This window comes from Alligator sinensis, unplaced genomic scaffold, assembly GCF_000455745.1.
Source record: "Alligator sinensis unplaced genomic scaffold, ASM45574v1 scaffold616_1, whole genome shotgun sequence".
Lineage (NCBI taxonomy): Eukaryota > Metazoa > Chordata > Crocodylia > Alligatoridae > Alligator > Alligator sinensis.
This window is the reverse complement of record NW_005843002.1, coordinates 85,185-103,632: the sequence shown is the minus strand read 5'-3', so window position 1 is coordinate 103,632 and position 18,448 is coordinate 85,185. Positions and strand designations below refer to the sequence as shown.

General features: G+C 42.5%; 1 protein-coding gene across 3 annotated transcripts in view; it reads right to left on the bottom strand.

The window, feature by feature from the left end:
• TSPAN14 (tetraspanin 14) overlaps positions 1–18,448 on the bottom strand; it is an 82,235-nt gene that overhangs the window by 63,313 nt on the left and 474 nt on the right. The window contains exon 1 of one of the 3 annotated variants that reach the window (XM_014526284.2): positions 8,632–8,774. The exons of 1 other annotated variant lie outside the window; for it this stretch is intronic. The gene's annotated coding sequence lies outside the window, so the exon portion shown is untranslated. Of the gene's footprint in view, positions 1–8,631; positions 8,775–18,448 lie in introns of those variants that run through there. One more of the 3 variants, XM_006036697.3, reaches the window with a different exon arrangement.

Below are 18,448 nucleotides of genomic sequence, written 5' to 3'. Positions count from 1 at the left end.
AGCGGTTCAATTAAAGGTTAATCTGAAAAAAAATTTGTCATCCCCCACCCCAGAACTGGTTTGTTTTATGGACAATCTGAGCAGCTGTCCAAGGCAGTATTACTTATGCCGATTGGCAATCAGTAGCTTCCGAATGGCGGGTGGTTAGTTGTGCCAGTGGCTCTCAATCTTGTTAGACTCCTCAAAAAATGTCATCTAAGTAACTCATTTTTTTTACTACAGAAATATAGTAAAACAATTCTTCTAGGCAAAAACACATAGAAAACCCATAACTGGTTAAAACAATGGTCACCAACCAGTCAGTCAATCTCAAACCAGTCAAGTCGATCTCGACTGCCTGATCGATCATGGAGCCTCTGACAGTCTATCAGAGGCTCCACAACCGAAAGTGGCAGGATGGATGTGGCTGGGCTGAGCCATGCCTCCTGCTGCCCAGACCGGGTTAAGCAGGGTTAGAGCCTGGGTGGCTTGTCCAGGACTGGGGAGGGGGGCGGTAGATCCTGGGGTCCCCTTTAAACTTACAAAAAAGGTTGGAGACCACTGGGTTAAAATGTTTTTAACCCTATGAATCAGGGTGGATAAAAATCAAATCTTTCTTTCAGATTTAAAAAAACAAACAAACAAAAACTGATTTTTTTATTTAATCATATTTAAGATGCTTTTTAAAAATAAACCTATATAAAAATAGTTTTAATTTAAGATATGTTAAAGCTCAAAGATATCATCATGGAATAGGGATTGCAGCTTCTAATTATACATTATTTGAGACAATACATTCATGTTTATAAATAGGTCACAACAGACTATATTAGGGGCCCAGTCTTATGGAGTTACCAGAGCGTTCTCTATGGATTAGTAAAGATTAAAGAAACCACTCTACCCAAAAGGACTCAGTTCTCAATCCAGAAGATCCCATTAAGCATGTTTCAGTTCTCAGACTGTAGATTTGCGTCTCCATAGATAACATCCGTCTCCACAGATAACATCCATGTTAACAGCAGTATATGCAGATGAGAGATAACAGACCTGATTTTACTCAATCAACCGTCTTGTCTCTCTGCAAGTTTGTATACATGGAGTCAAGCCCTTACCACTCCCTAAAAGTGCAAAGTTTCAAAAAGATAAATGAATAAAGGAGATCAAAAAACAAGAATGCACTTTTTGTAGAAAACAACAATTAAATCAAGGCTTCCTGAAGAATGATTTAAATCCATTTGGTTTCAATCAAATCCATGCTGCTATGAATTCCTATTTGAAATCTCAGGGATCTGTGTTGTAGCCATGTTGATCTGAGACAAAGAGGAATACAAAGCTCTAAAACTCTTGGTTCAGAGGGGAAACCTCTTATTAGACCAACTAAAAAAATAGCAAAAAAAAAAGTTATCTTTCTTTGCCATCTTTCAGGCACACGTGCCCTTCTTCAGGCTGAGGGGAAATCAAAGATTGTGAAGGACTGTATAAATCTCTAGGTTTATCTTGTAAATTATGTTTGTACACCTAACAGTGCTAACATTGCATGGCACCCAGTGGCATCCTTGAAAGGATCTCAAGGCACCCCTGGATGCTGCATCAAGCTGGCTGAGAATCATTGAGCTATGGGACTATAGGGGCAGAAGAGTGAAGTGAACTGGATGGAGTGAAACTCATTTTTTTCCAGGATGGTGAAATAGCTAGGGCAAATCCTCTTCATACCCCAAAATAACATATGCGTTGCAATTTCCTCCACCACCACAGCTCTTCCACAGATCCAAGGAAGAAGAAATATAGTCTTCAAAGTATTTAAGGAAAACTTTTCTCTCTTACATTTAAAATTGAAACTTTAACACATAAAGTTGCACACAAACTGATACTGTACAATCATTTAAGTGTAGAAAAAAGTGACATCCTCAAGGACTGAGCACAGAGGAAAGTATACTAGTTTTTAGGTGAAACTTTCTGCTGTTAAAATTTTAGTGGACAGCTAAGGCCATAATTAAGCTCCAAATTCTGCAAATAAACACTTATGTCTATGAAGTGATTTTCTAAGTAAAGTCCCTTGGGAACAAATCATATGGCTAAGGTTGCCAACTCTTACACACCCAAGGTCAAGGTCCACATTGCAAGTACATACATAATGTCCATAGTTTTAACAACAATATTGTTTCCAATTTCAGGACGTTCGGAAGAGGGAAAGTAGAACTGAAAATTAAATTAGAGATTGGATCCGTAAACATTCAGGCAGCTTTACAGCATGCACAGAAAAGCTTGGTTTATGTTCTACATGAAAAGCCTAAGGAGGACTCTAATGCTTTTTCTTGCAGGTCAAGCTATCTTTACTAAGAACTGGCTTTACTCCAAAGATCACACTGTGGCTGAAAAACAAAAATTTGGGGAGCATTTTCATAAGACTTCTTGCATGGGTGAGATCACTGCAGATAAAATCTCCAGGTCAAAGGGCATCAGACCATAGATTTGAACCCAGCATGTACAAGTTGTGAATACTTTCTTTAGACTGCCCAGCTACTGACCCTTAGTAATATTCACTTTGAAAATATTTTACAACTGCTGTTAATATTTGGAAGACCAAAAACAGGTTCTGTACAGTGCATAGAAACACTTACAAAACATACCTAACCTTCTCAGTTTGTATCTTGGACCTAGTTTTGTTTAATGTAATCAATTTGTCTGCAGATGGGAGTAAAGGAAAGAATTTGGAAACGAAAGTTAAGATTTACAAGTATAAAGTTAGATGCAGGGAGAAGTGGGGGGCAGAGGGGTGCAGAACAAAACTTAAGGAAAGCTGACACACTGTTATTAATAGCCATAGCTCTTACTAACCAAACAGGAGACATTTTGATGTAGACCAGAAGAAATATTTAAAATCAGCATTAAGTGGCAGCAGCCCACAATGATTTTGAAAAAAGTCAAAAATATCTTTTTTGCCTAGTATACAACCAGTGACATAATATACTCTACTAGTGAGACACAGAACATACATAAAATAAAACAATCCAGTTTCCCAATATGAAAGATAATCTATTTCAAAACAACTCCCCTGTCAAAACCTCCATCAAAACAGATGGGAACTATGAAAAAAGCAGTTTGTATTCCTGTGCAAAGATTTCAGACGCACTTTAGTTTCAGCTGCCATCCACAGGTATACTGCCAGTGTAATCTGGTGGTGGATCTGAAGGACAGCACATGCAAAAAATAACAAGAAAATGTTGCCCCAGATTCATATACATATTAGGAGGCCATTAACACCATGTTTTCACAGTACTTACTTTTACAGAAATACAGAAACACCATAACTGAACATCATTAAATAAACAAGGCTAAACATGGATTGATCCAGGACATCCAACTATTAACCATCAATTAAAGTATCATTTTTCCAGGAAGAGTCAGTTTTCGATGCTTCAAAGAAAGACAAAAAATATTCCAGTCGATGTAGTAATCCTACATGACAGTGGATCTCAGCATTTTTAGATTCAAGGCACCTCTCGTTAGACTCAAGACATGCCCTGGAAAATATTCCAGCTCTTAGTTTCCACTTGTGTTCTGAATATAGAAAAATAATAGAGCAATATTTCTGTTGCAACAAACTCAGAAAGACCATAACAGGGCAGAATGTTTTTTTAACACTATGGATTCCTATTTGAAACTTCTGGGTTTATCTTGTGAATCATGTTTCCACACCTAACACTACCAACAATTCATGGTACCCCCCCATCACCCTTGAAAGGATCACAAGGCACACCAGTGTGCCAGAGCACTCCATTGAGAATCACAGTTAAATTATCAGAAAACATCCTGAAGCACGTAGTAGAGTTGCAATCATCTTAGCTTACACACTATTATCAAGTGTTGCCAGGCAGATGTTCTAGTGTATTTATGATAACATGATAGGAGTTTCCCCAGCGTTGCAAGATTTGTTTGAGTCTCATTAACATTCAGAGAGTTCAAGAACTAGTTCTTTAAAAATCCTCCAACGCAAATCATCCAAAAATGCAAATGTTAACTTGCTAGATAACATTATCTAACATCTTCGAATCGAATTAAACATCTATGATCCTTCACAGAGCCTTCAAGAGGGGAGAGTGCATTTTGCAATCTCTAACAAATGTGTCTTTCTTGTTCTACTTCTTTCCTAATAGTGAAATATTTACTGAATATACTACTTTTTCGATATCTTATTGATATTTTTATCACCATTATCTAAAACCAGGTCTGTACCATGGCTAGGACTTGGTTGGTTCTTGGTATAATTAAATGACTTCCTCGTTCTAGACCTTATTCCAAGAGAACATAGGATTTCTAATCAGAGATATATAGCTGATAGATAGAAAATACCTTTATCTTTTCCTAACTTTATTTAATTTACACTCATTTGCTACTCTTTACCCCAGAATTCTTTCATGGCTATCAAATAGTGCATTTTAGGCACCTAGTAGAACATTCTTCAATAAGAAAGTTATTTCACTTTCAGCTGAGTTGTGCTTGTAATTTAATTGCTTTTATCTTTGGGAAGTAGGCCTTTTAAAGGTTTTATATTTATGTATTACTGGACACGTTATTTCATTTGCTCTATGCAGAGTAGACTAAGTGCAAGGGATTGCAGTTCTTATTGCACATATCACTTCATCTTTATCTGTCAGAATTAGGTCTAACAGAATTACTCAAAGTTGATTGCACTGTTGTGTTTTGAGAACGTATTATCTATCATTCTAAGAAACTCAAAAGGATGCATTAGTAGCGGCAGCCTAAAACCTCCAGTAAGTTCCCAGATGTTTTATTAGGATTTCAAATGTCTTTTTTGCACAATAGAAATAGATATTTACAGATCATGCTCTTTTCTCATTTTATTTGGTGACCTACACCTAAATGCCACTACTCTTGAAGTTCTTAGCACTTTAATCCATATTTGTGTGTGCCAGCTCCTCTCTCAGGACTTTCAGCAGCTCACAAGCTGATAATGGTTTCTCCTTCTCTGCTGCCAACTACTTTTGATACACTATGGGCACATCTGCATTTCACCTTATGGCAATGTAGCAATGTGCTACATTGCCATACAGCACGGTATGGCAACATAACAATCACTTGTGTCTACATATGATCACCAGCTATGTCGCCATAGCGGTGTGGTCTCTGTGTATAGCAGGCTCCTTTGGTGACACAGCACTGAAATCTACCCATGTGCCACACACCCAGTGCACATGCACCTTATATCTAGCAACATTCCAGCCCTGTGAATCATTTCACTAACAGTAACGGACACAGAAAGTTTTTGCACACAAAAGTAAGAAACTAGCAACACATTTATTGCTTAAGCTTCCACCATTGCCGTGTGAACATTTGAAGACTTTCTTCTCTTTAAAAACCTGGATTATTTACATTATATTTAGTCTGACTTTTAAATGCACATTTTGTTTACCTTTTTCTTTGTCTTTAAATATTAATTTAAACCTTAGGTAGGCTGCTATCTGGAAGATTGAGCTAACTTCACAGACAAAGAAGTATATATGGCTTGGACTGCTTCCATCTAAAATATGGAAACAGATGTTCCAGAAAACTAGAGCAATTTAGTTTATACTATGGAACTAGCAACAATTTGCCTCAAATATCTTGTCTTTTATTTTGATTCTGGGATGAGAAAGATTTCAGAGCACCTGTTTCCCCCTCCTTTCCAACTCACTTGAAACTGTTGATTGTTTGTCAAATGCCCTCCTACGCAGTGAGAGGCAAGGATTTCTTAGGGCAGTACCTCTTCTTGGACCGGCTATGTAGTTAGCATAGAGGTAGATAAGCTTCTGAATGCAAGACATTCCTCCTACGGTCTCTGGAGGTTCTCCATTCAAAAGCTTGCCTATCTTTACCCCAAATACATACCTTTGATCTAATCAAAGGTATCACCCCAAGAACTCCTTGCCTCTTGAATAATTTCTGGACTGTCACAGCTACAACACCACTCTTACACCCCTAGGCAGTGTCATACATACCAATAAGGTATCTTAGATAGTGGATCTTTGCTCAGTCTTCAGATACCTAACAATACCAATTATTCCCATTCCAGAAAGACACAGTCCTACTGCAATAGTAGATACGTAGGATCTTCCTTGCAGAAGATAGTATCCATTTTCCTTAACACTGAATCCCTGAAGAGAATCATTTGTCTTCTTTGCATTGTTTAATCTTCTTTTGAACCTGTGATGGACTACAAACTTTACTGTGATATTTCCTGTGCTAAGGATGTTCACATTGTTATAATATTACATGACTCAATTTACATCCTTAGCTTGTGCACAATAAAGGAGGAGTTAAGTGCCAGGGCTGGCCACCTGCACACTGGACCTTTAGCATGAGCAGTCTTGAATGACTTTGTTGACATATCAATAAAAGGTGAGAAAGCTAGGGGGTCTGGAAAGGAGAGAAACACAACGAAATAGGAAGCAGGCTGGGGAAAAAGCAGCCTGGCAGGTCTGGGGGAAGAAGAGTCTTGGGACTGAGACAAGTAGAGAACATCTTAGGAGCTGGAAAGACTGGGAAGAGAACAGTTGAGTATGTTGGGTGGTGCTCAGGACAGCGCAGGTTGGATTGGGGACATAAGGACTGCTTAACCTCTTTGAATGGGGCAGAAAACCTCTGGCTGGCTAGACTTTGCATCAATAAGTGCCTTTACTGAAGAGATGGTCTGCTTTGCTGTTTGGAAGTCAGTTGGATGCTTGTTCCTTGTGCCAGGGCCATGGAGAACCAGAGGAATTGAGAGACTATAAGGTCAGGGTCTTACAGAGGGAGACCTGGGATCCCCCCTTGTTCTAAAAGCCAAGCTTGGGCTGGCTTCAGGGGACTCTCTCAGACCAAACAAGGCCACAGCAGTCCCAAGCAAGCACCCCGTATAGCAGGGATGGGTAATGTCCAGCCCAACAGCTGGATCCAGTCAGCAATGGACTCCATTTCCTAGCTGCCTCTGCACATGGCTGGGGCTGGTCTCCATGGAGACCCCAGCCACAGCTGTGAAGCTCAAGGCTGGGGTTGCCATGGAGATCAGCCTGAGCTGCTCTGGCAGGATGGATGGCAGAGCAGAGCGAGGGGCTGCTTGGGAGCTGCTGGGATCTGGTGATGGGGACAGCTTGCTCCGGAGCCAGGGCAGAGCCACGATCTGTAGCCTGCACGCTCCATACAGGGACATGTATGCAGTGAATCGTGGCTCTGCCCCGGGGGCTCCTTGCAGCAGTGACAGCCTGGTCTGAAGCAGGGGCAGAGCTGTGATCCCCTGCCTGCGATCCCCTGCCCAGAGCATGCAGGCTAGAGATCACAGCTGCCCTGGATCTGGAACAAACTGCCCCCATCGCAAAATCCCAACGGCTCCAGAGCAGTCCCCTGCTCTGCTCCGCTGCGCACCCTAGCAGTGCAGCGCAGGCTGGTCTCCATGGCAACCCCAGCCTTGAGCTTTCACAGCACAGGTGCAGCTTGAGTCTCCATGGCAACCAGCCCCAGCCATGCAGGCAGGGGCTGCTGGGAAATAGAGTCCAGCTGCCAGCTGGAACAGCCATTTTACCCACTTCTGTCCTACCGGGCAATCCATGACAGACCTTATTCAGGTTTTCTGGGATTGGACTGAGGATCTATCTGCCCAGCTCCAACCCTCACTGGAGAGTTCCCCTAATTTCCCACCAATTCATTTTCCCAGCACATATTCTGCAACTCATCTGATGCCTAGTTCCATAATATTTGCCATTTTTCTTAAAGCCCAAGTTCCCAGAGTCACAGGATTGAACAATCCTGTCACTCTGTGAGGAGCCTTCAGGTCCAAGTCAAGGCCCAGGGCACGGGGTGAGTTTGACCCCCCAGTCTATGCCATAAGTATATTTAGTTAAGTCTGAAGAGCAAGAGCAATACGCCTAGAACTACAAGCAGACCTGTGTGCTTGCCAAACTCTTGCTTGACTTTTGAAAGTGATCAGCAGCACAAACATCACAGAAAACTTGAGGCGTATACTTACTACTGCAGGCTGGCCTGTCAGAGTTAGAGTTACCCCTCACGTGGTTAGGAAATGATAGACATGTTGCTAAGTGCCTCCTTCCAGACATCTCCACATTGAAAATTTAACACAGTCCAAAAACTGAAGTATTAACACAACCAACCAGGAAGACTAAGGTCAAAGGAGAATGCCATGTGCGCTTGTCTATTAACGGAACCTAGTTTTTCCAATAAGATCCATCAATTTCAGGAAGAGGAAGGAGGAGTCTCTTACGTGTGATATTATTTTAAATTAAGTACATTTTTAATTATTTTATTCTTTTCTATTTAGTACCCCTGCTCCCTGCTAATCCATTCAGAGCATCTGACAAAGTAGCCTACTGCCTATGAAAGCTTATGCCTCTTTGAACGAGTTAGAAGAATGCAAAAAAAACAACTCTGTGGACACAGACTTAGGTTAAAGGATCACTGATACAAGATAAAAGATCTGTCTTATATATACCTTATAGGATGTAACTTTAAATGTTCAATTTGTTATTTTATATGCTAGATTCATTAATAACATTTAAAAAAAATCTTTAATACATTAGAAAGTAATTTTTAAAAAGGGAGACGACAAAGCAAGCAGCTTCCTTTGCAGCCATGGACAACTTAAACTACTTTTAGACATACCTTCCTCTATCATTAAGGGTCATCACATCTTTAGTTCCAAGTTTATCTACATTCTGTCCAAATGTAAGTGTTCCTACACTTCTTATTTCTAACATAATTGATTTTAATAAGAAGAAACAATACTGTATCCAGGTTCCTTTACAATTCTTCTTTCTTTAAAAAAATATGGAAAAAAATATTCAGTTAGAATCTTTAATTAAAATCAATGACTTACTTTTTGGCCTTGGAGGCTGAGAATATGCTCAAGACAGAAAATGTCCTTCTATTGTTGCAACTTCAAACCCCCCCCCAAAACTAACAAAACCAAAACAATAATGTTGCTTTAAGAAGCTGGAAAAAAAAAAAAAGAGACTTCCAACATTGTCAGCTGTCCAAAAGCAGCAAATGTCAGGAAACAAGTGCATTTTTCCATGTAATACCAACTAGGTTATTTATTAGTTGTTTAACATAATGATGCCCCCCCCCCAACCCCCCCTGCATTATGGAGGTGTAACATGAGGCTGAATTCTTAAGATTTTGATAGCTGTCTTCTTGATAATAGAATAGCTGTTTCCATGTACAGGAAGGTCTCTTATGTTTCAAATCATATTCAGTCACCATAGAACATATCTTCCTTTTGGGTAAATATCAAGCTTTCAGAACATTCAACGTTTATTTCAGAGGTGGCTGCAAAAGAACATAGGCTGGCTTCATTCAAATGCAGAGGTTAATTAGCAGTAGTTTGAAGTTAGGCAGAAGGCAGGGTAGATTTGCACATTAGACTAACTAAATAAAATATATAGGGAGCATAAGCTTTCATGAACTCAAGCTCACTTCACCAGATGCTGTGAAAGGACAAGCAGAGAGAGCAGTGTATAGAGTTTTGTGATGTAAATACGTAACGTGGAAAGAAAGGAGAGGAGAGGGGCAGTGCTAGCAGAAGAACCCATAGGAACAAAGGGGTCATGAAAAATAATCCAGGTAATGGGATAAGAATATACTTGTGTCACCTGCTTACAGTGCCTGTCTGCATCAGACAAATGGGGTTCATGTTTTGCCCTTTCACAGCATCTGACTAAATGAGCTTAAATTTGTGAAAGCTTATGCTCTATGTATACAAATGTATACTCTACAAAAGGTGCATATCTACCCTGCCTTTGTTCAAAGACGCAGGCAGGACCCTATTTTCCATGCAGTTCCCTAGAGTGTCACAAATACACGGGTCACAAGGGGGGGTGGGGGGGGGGGAGAAATGGCTCTGTGGCTGGGAAAAGGGGGGGAGGGGGGGGGGGGGGGGGGGGGCAGAAATGGCTCTGTGGCTGCAAAACCAGCTCAACCTCTCTTCATGGTTATTATTCCACCTGCTAACAGAACCCTTCAGACAGAGGTAACCTTGAGCAGCTTTCAAGAAAGACCTAGCTTGTATAGCCCTGAACCACAAAGACGCAGGGAATGCAAGAAAAAGAAAGTCACCCCAGGGGAACTTCATTTTCAGCATCTCACCAGCCTGTGCAGCTGTGATAAAAGCTAATGCCAGGATTTTTGTGCAAAAATGTGCCCCCCTCCTCCCAAGAGATAAAAATAAGCCAGCATAAAACCACCAGGAAATCCCCACACCCCTCCCCAGGAACTAGTGTGGTGCAGTCCAATTTAATCAAGGCTCATGCTGCTACAGAAAAACAACAAAGGAAACCAGGCTGTTGCAGCTGACTGCCATCGTCTCTCTCCCCAGCCCTCCCCCAACACACACAAGGCAGGGAAGGGGTCATGAGAAACCCTCAATTGTGTTTCACTAGAAGACTCTGCATTCTCCCTAGGGAAAGTAGGAGTGGGGCTTGGCCTCCCACCTCTTGTGAAGAACACCAGAAAACAACATAGTGTAAAGAACAGATCAAGGCAGCAAAGGAATGTCTGTGTGAATGTCAGCTCTTTTAATACAGACTCAGCTGCCCTACTTAACACCAATTATGAGAGTAGCCCTCCTGATTTAAAAAAATCTTTTAAAAGACAAAGGGTGAATTACAAAGGCTTTCCAGTCAGTGCCTGGAGCAAAGAGATCATTGCTAGCTGTTCAGCATCTTGAAGTGAGACAAGAAACTGCCATCAACAGGCTGGCAGCAGCGCTGGTTACAAAGGAAGTGCAACCCAGATGTGAAAACAAGAGGAAGGACACTTTCCAACCTTATTTATAGCTGGTGGGCGACTGCTTTAAATTCAAAGTGCTGGGGTGCGGTAAACCATAGCAGAGGGGAGCGAGCATAGGGCTGTGCAAAGCTTTGGTCCCCGATTCAATTTGGTGGAGATTCAGCCGGATTTGGCAGCTGAATCTCCAAATCAAAATTGAATCAGAGGACACTTTAATCTCTCCAAATTGAATCAGAGCCCTCCGAATCGATTTGGAGATTCGGACACAGACAAAGCTTTAAATGTTTTTTCTACATACCTTTAGGGAGCAGGCGGATCGTGAATGCTGCGATGCTAGGGCGCATGGAGTGTCCCACAGAAGCGTGGGGGGCTCCCCAGAGCGCTCAGCAGCAGACCCAGAAGTGGACCAGAAGCACTTCCAGTCCTCTTCTGGGTCCACTGGGGAGCACACTAGGGGTCCCCCGGCTCAGTGACTGGTGCCTCCTGGGTCTGGGGGGGCACCCGGGGTCCCCCCCGTGGCCAATCACCGAGCTGGGGAGCCGCAAGAGGGCTCCCGGGCTCCCCAGTGGACCTAGAAGCGGACTGGAAGCAGTTCCAGTCCATTTCCAGGTTTGCCGCCAAGCACATGGAGTGCCCCCCTGCACTCCTGTGGGGCGTTCCATCCGCCCCAGCATCACAGTGTTCACAAGCCGCACTGGTATCTCGAGGTATGTAGAAAAAACATTTAAAGCTGTGTCTATGGCCGAATCATTGATTCTCTAAATAAGCATCGAATCTTCAGATTCGGATTCAGCTGAATCAAATCAGGAACAGTGACCTGAATAAACGAATTGAACCACTGTCTCCGATTCGGGCCAAATCCAAATCGAATAGGGCCCACTTCACACACCCCTGCTAGCTGGCCACTTCCTCAAGAGCTGGCTGCATTTCAGTAGTGTAGGCACTGCTCTTACAGGAGACCATTATGTGTAATTTCTGTCCCTAGCCCTAAATCGGTATAAACGATTGGAAACCAGTTCAAATCTGTAACACGACAGATGTTCAGTGCACATAAACCACTTTCAAAATGGCTGAAGCCGGTTTAAGATAAACCTGGATGGATGTAGTATGAGACTTCATTGATTTAGGTTAAATTGGTTTACTGAACTTGTCCCAGATCCCCGTCCCCCTGCCCCCGAGTCAAGCTGTCTGCTCCATCAGGGAAGAGAGGAATGCTCTAGCACCGCCCTGGCTTCAGGCCTGGGCTACTGAAGGCATGTGGCTGCATTTCTGGAATCAAAAGTGAATGTCTGTTTACTTACTTATCAATTCAATCTGCTCAGGTTAAACTCACCTACCGAGACTGAATCCATTCAGCCTCAGGCTTTTTGACTGTCTGTACTTAGCCGAAGTGGTGGAACCACCTCTTTGGGCCCTTCTCCTTCCACTGCAGTTTAGTTTTTAATTTCACTTGCTGTTAGGTAAGGAAGTACGACTTGCACAAAACCTGCCTGCCTCTTTCCTGTTCTGCCTGAATTCTACTAGAGTTTAGCAGCAAATTGTCTGAGGGGAAATAAAGAGTGGGCATGGAGAGAATCAGTTTTGTAACTCAGCCATCAGAGAAACCTGTTGTCACACTAGAGACTGAAGTTCAACACCTTGTGCACTTCATCAGGTATAAAATAATTCATCACATCTCCCCCAGAAATATCAGCCTGTGCCTTTTACCACAGGCTCCTCCCCATGCCTGCCCCCAAGGCAAAAAAGCAGCCAAAAAAAAAAAAAAAAAAAAGTCATGCCCTTTCTGCAATAGTAAAATTCATAGTTCTCAGCCGTCCAATGCCTCACATCACAGCATGTCATTTTGCTTCCTATTGCTGGCACTGCTGCAGCAACAGGAAGCTGCCTTTCTATCTCTATGCTACATGCATTATTTAGAGAAAACACCTTTTCAAAGCAAACAGGATATTAAATATTTAAACTGGCACAGAAACCGAGACAGCTTTTTAAAACAGGAAGGGTGGCCTGTTAAAAGGGCTGTTAGATGACGAGCTCCATGGTAAAAACCTTACTAGTTAACTCACTGAAGATAAACCTCACACTACCCCTACCAACCAATATCATTACAGTGTGACCTACAGCCTAAGCCAGAGTCCAGTAAAAAACAATGAAAGAACTCCCCAGGTTTAAGTATGTGAGCCCAAGTCCATTATGACTAATAGTGATGACATTCTGTGTAATTTATTTGTATTCTTATTCATAAGACCAGACAAATAAAGTGGAAGAATTCAGTTAAATATGCATACAGAGGCTGGAGGAACGATTCGGAAATACCTAAAGCAAAGAAACAGAGCCTGTGGCTCACAGTTCCTTTCTTGAGGGATTCTGAGTTCATGATTAAGTTATAAGAACAGCATTTCCAAAAATTTCTGCTCCTGGTATTCAGAGGACAAGGACCTAAAGAAGCAATTCTCCAAGAGGGAATGTTTGCTTGCAGAGATAAGCAAAACTAAGAATTTGCTTTAAGAAAAAAAAAAAAGAAGTTTTTGGGGGGGGGGGGGGGGGGAAATGAGGGGCACTGCTTTGCTTCTGAAAGAGGAAGAGATTCAGGAAACCCAGAAGACAAACAAGTGTCAGACATGTTCTCCAGCTGGATTCTAGTGAGGCCAGAAGAAAACAAAGACAGCTTCATTTCTGCAGCCTGACGGGAAAACGAATTTTGGATGCATTTCATCTTGGGTGCTGCATTTGAATTTTAGTTTCCAACAACATAATATTTTGATGCTGGGCTTCAGTACTGGATTCAGGAAATAAACAGCCATAGCAAAAGTGTTCACATGGTAGGTCTGCTGAATTTTAACAAATCTGTTAAATCTGCTAAATACCTGTCATCAGCAATATCAGACAAAACAAGAGGAGGAGGAAGAAATGAATAAGCCAAGAAGAACAGAGCCATTATTTGTCAAAATGGCAATATCATAAATAATGTCAGCAAGAGCAAGCAATTAGAGTGTAATTACAGTAAAAACTAAAACTTTTAGAAAATAGCGTACTATAGGAAATGAAAGAACGAGGGTTTCTAACATCAAGACCAAAATTCCCACCTGCAAACCTAAGCATGAAGAACCGTGCCAATAACTGAAGAACTGAAAGTTAAATTCAGAAAAGTAAAAGCTTCTGTTCAAGTTCATTCAGTTCCCAAATTTGGATTTGTTAAACAAAATGATTAGGATTAGAAAAAGGATTAGCTGTGGGATTTAACCAAATATTGTTTTTAGATTTTAACTGTGTTGCATTCAAGTTTTTTTGGCAATTCTTAAAATAAAAAACTCATTCCGAATATGTTTTAGCTTTGTTTTTCGTTCAACCCTTTGGAAGCAACTTTTCTGAAATTTTCCCCCTCATTTTTCAGCCAAACCTACTTACTAAATTCAGACTAAATTCATGAAAAGTTTTAGTGCCTCCAAAACTGCACATATCTCAGCAAATAAATGATTCACCAACAGGAAAAAAAGAACTGCCCACCTCCTAAGCTAAGCCTGGAATTTCTTCAATGAGAACAATACTTCTTTTCCAAGTACCAATGGACTGATAAGGTCAACAGGAGACAAGAGGCTGGAAGTCTATCCAGGCTATGCTACAGGTGGCAGGCACTTTTCTGGGGGACCTGGTTTCTCTACCAATGAAGTTTCATACAGCTAAACTACATATACAACTCCATTCCTTTCTTCCACCTGTAAGAGAGCAGGGCCAAACACGTATCCTTCCATAATAAAGAGTGTACATCAGTCGCAATGAACTTCTTTTTAAAAAAGCTATTTCACAGAAATCACCTGTCACAAGGAGGAAAGCATTATTTGTGACTTATATCCTGATACTGTTCTTAAAAGACAGCACGGATGCCAACGTAAAACAGGAAGTAGTACTATTCTCTCTCATTCTCAAGTTAGAAAATATTGATCCAGAAAGATTGCAGCATACAGAACAATGACATGAAAACAAACCTGTGAGTAGAAACATTTAGCTCTCTAAGGCAAAGTATAAGCATAAAAAAGTGTTTGTTACAGACGTAACATATATAAACGACATCTATAGTCTACAGTTATCAAAATGCAGCTTATTAACAGCAGAATTCAGTATGAAACTACTGTAGGAGGAATCTGTATAAACTACTCAGGCAGCAATTTCATGACCTTTGCAGAGTTCATATTATAAAGTATCTGCTAACTAAAACAAAATATAAAAGAAATCGTTACCCAATTATCCTCAAATCTGCTCAAACTTTGCAACCAAGGTTGTGCAAGCAACCAGACAACTGAATAGAAACTTTTGTCACAAGAATTCACCAAATCCTTCACTGCTGAAATGTGAAATCTCCATTAACTGTGCTTAACTACCCTTGAAAAGAGAGACATCCACTTTGAAACATACTGAGCTATTGCTTAAGGAATCATTCATCACCCAACTGCCTATTTAATACAAATTTGCTTTTTCACTTCCTTTATCCCAGTTATCTGTGTAGCATTATGTATCAGACTAATGTTGGCCCACCATGCCTCAGGCTTTATATAAAAAACAGATTTTTACCTTTACTTCCAGAGGGAAATGCTATAATTAGTGCATTAATGCTCATATCCATAGGCTCAGCCTGCTTTTCTATTTTAGGCAACTCTCAGAGTGTTAAATGGTCTTAAAATTGCTTAAAACTGTCCAAGAGCACCTCCTTTGATGGAACTGGCCTAAGGGCCTTGTTTTCCCATTACAGTTCAAGAGGTAAATTCAGATTACCCTGTACTATAACTATTCTGTGGTTCTTGGAAATAATGGAAAACAGAGCAGGGAGTCGGAACAATCTCAAATTTATTCCAGTTTATACTAGGAATTAGGCATGATATTACATAGTCCCAAAGCATGGGTTCTGCCAAGGGTACTTAAACATATCCATGTCCCAAGCACAGAAATAGCATGGCTCAAAAAAATCAGGCTGCTGGATCAGAAAACTTTTCAGCGATCGAGTCACTGTACGATTTTGGCGAAATTGCTTAAAACAGCATTTCTCAATCCATGGGTCACAACCCAAAAATGGGTCGCAAGAATATATGAAGGGTTGCAAATTAACTTTAAAAATGGATTCTCCTTTAAATAAGAAAAAGGATGCAAACAGGGGCTTTCCCCATGTAGGCTGTCAGAGTTCTAGTCTGCAAGGGGCTGCTTGGGACCCCCCACTCCCCACACATCCACCCTCTACCCCAGACCCAAAGGGGCTGGGGGGCGGTGGGCCAGGGCTGAGGGGCACTGGGTCAGGACTGGCCATCGGTGTTTACAGATGGGTCCTGGTACAAAGAAGGTTGAGAACCACTGGCTTAAAAGGTCTGTAACTGTCTCCTCATCTGAAAGGGTGGGTCCACATGTAAACACTTGCTTCAGTGGAAGCACTCACAAAGGAAAGGCCCAGTCAACGTGGGTAACATGCATGATGGTACCCAGAACAATAATTTGATTCTCCTGTGATGTTTCAGTGAATATCACAGTGCTGCTATAAAAATATTTGTGTGTGTGAGCATGTGTGTAAGAAAAGAAGTCTTTCCCAAAAATTGCTATTTCAAAGAGAGACAAGTTTTGCTTTCCTAGAAAAACCTAATGGTTTTTCCTAACAGCATGGAGGTTATTCCAAATAAATAACTGCCCTTTTGTTTAATATTATAAATAAACCAACACCATGTCTCTCAGAGTTAATAATCCAATGCTCAACACCACCAGTCCTGAGCCAAGCCAAGCCTCCCCTTGGCATGTGTTCTCAAGAGAACAGCAGAGAAGTTACAAAGCAAAAAACAAACAAAAAAACAAGCAAACAAAAAACCACCCCAAAACACCCACAAACATCAAAAGCAGCAAGATTTTTCCTCCCCTGCAGCCTAACCACATTTTTAGCAGTCCGACAATCTATGAATCTAGATTACATTTCCCATACAATCTCTCTCAAACAAAAATCCTGCAAAATCATGCAAATATCCACGCACAAGAGTTTAAAGCTATTTGCATGAACTTAGCTATTTAATGCCAGCATTGCCAGCAACACTAGAAACATCACAAGGATTCAGAACGGATGAAGATAGAACCACAGTCTCAGGTTAACTGTCAAATCAATCTTAAATCGGACACACTCTACAGAAGCACCCTGTGTCTTCATTATTTTTCCTTAGCAATTTAATTTCCTTATGTTTTCTTCCATATCTAAGTCACTGGATTCAATCATTTAAACCAAAATTACTTATTATCTAAATATTCCAGTATTTAAATGCATTAGAACAGTAGTTGATGAACTCAGCATGAGGGCATGTGTAGCCCCCAAGTACACACTGTGCTTTACCAAGGGATACTTGCCTATTCTAATATGATAAAAGCCTAAGTCTGTCCGTCTGTCCGTAATGCTTTACTCGCGCTCTGATTGGCTGACAAACAGCCAATCAGAATGCAAAGAAGCATTTGGACTAGTGGCAGCCCACTGCCATGATGGTGGGGACACAGGGGATGGAGTGGGGGTGGGGGGACAGCAGCTCTGGCCTCACCCCTGCCCGCCCTGCTCCCTGCAGGTGGCAATGGAGCGGAGGGGAGGAGGGCAAGGACAGCAGGGCCGAGGCACCACGGGGGGTGAGGTCACTGGTGCCGGCCCCTCCCCCCTTTCGTCGATGCCGCCTGCAGGGCTGACCATGGTGGCAGGGAAGGGAGGAGCGGGCCTGTGCATGCTCCTGCCCTCCCCCTGCTGCTGCAGCAGGGAATGGGGGAATGGGCCTGGACCCCAAATGGAAAGGGGGGAGTGGGCGGGGGAGCAGCAAGACCAGCCCAATGTGGCAGCGGTGGGGGAAGGAGAGGAGTGGGCGTGATGTGGGGGGAAGAGAACTGAGCCTGAGCCAGGGGAGAAGTGGGCCCGCAGTGGCAGGGGGGGCAGCGGGGGCCCCAGCCCGAAGGGGCACAATGCAGCAGCAGCTGGGGGAGGGAAGAAGCAAGCTCCTTCCCCCACACCCCAGGCCCACTCCTCCCCCCACATTGGCTCCAAACCCACTCCTCCTGCTCCGCCCCCCTCCTGCTGCCAGGTCAGCCTGGGCCTGCTGCTCCCTCCGCCACAGCAAGCTGGCTTCTCCCCACCCTCGGGACCAGTCCTCCCCTGCATCAGCCCAAGTTTGCAGATGACACAAAGCTATGGGGAGAAGTGGACACGCCGGAGGGTAGGGAACAGCTGCAAGCAGACCTGGACAGGTTGGACAAGTGGGCAGAAAACAACAGAATGCAGTTCAACAAGGAGAAATGCTAAGTGCTGCACCTAGGGAGGAAAAATGTCCAGCACACCTACAGCCTAGGAAATGACCTGCTCGGTGGCACGGAAGTGGAAAGGGATCTTGAAGTCCTAGTGGACATGAGTCGGCAGTGTGACGAAGCCATCAGAAAAGCCAATGGCACTTTACCGTGCATCAGCAGATGCATGACGAATAGATCCAAGGAGGTGATATTTCCCCTCTATCGGGCGCTGGTCAGACCGCAGTTGGAGTACTGCGTGCAATTCTGGGCGCCACAATTCAAGAGGGATGCGGATAACCTGGAGAGGGTCCAGAGAAGGGCGACTCATATGGTTAAGGGCTTGCAGGCCAAGCCTTATGAGGAGAGACTGGGGCACCTGGACCTTTTCAGCCTCCGCAAGAGAAGGTGGAGAGGCGAC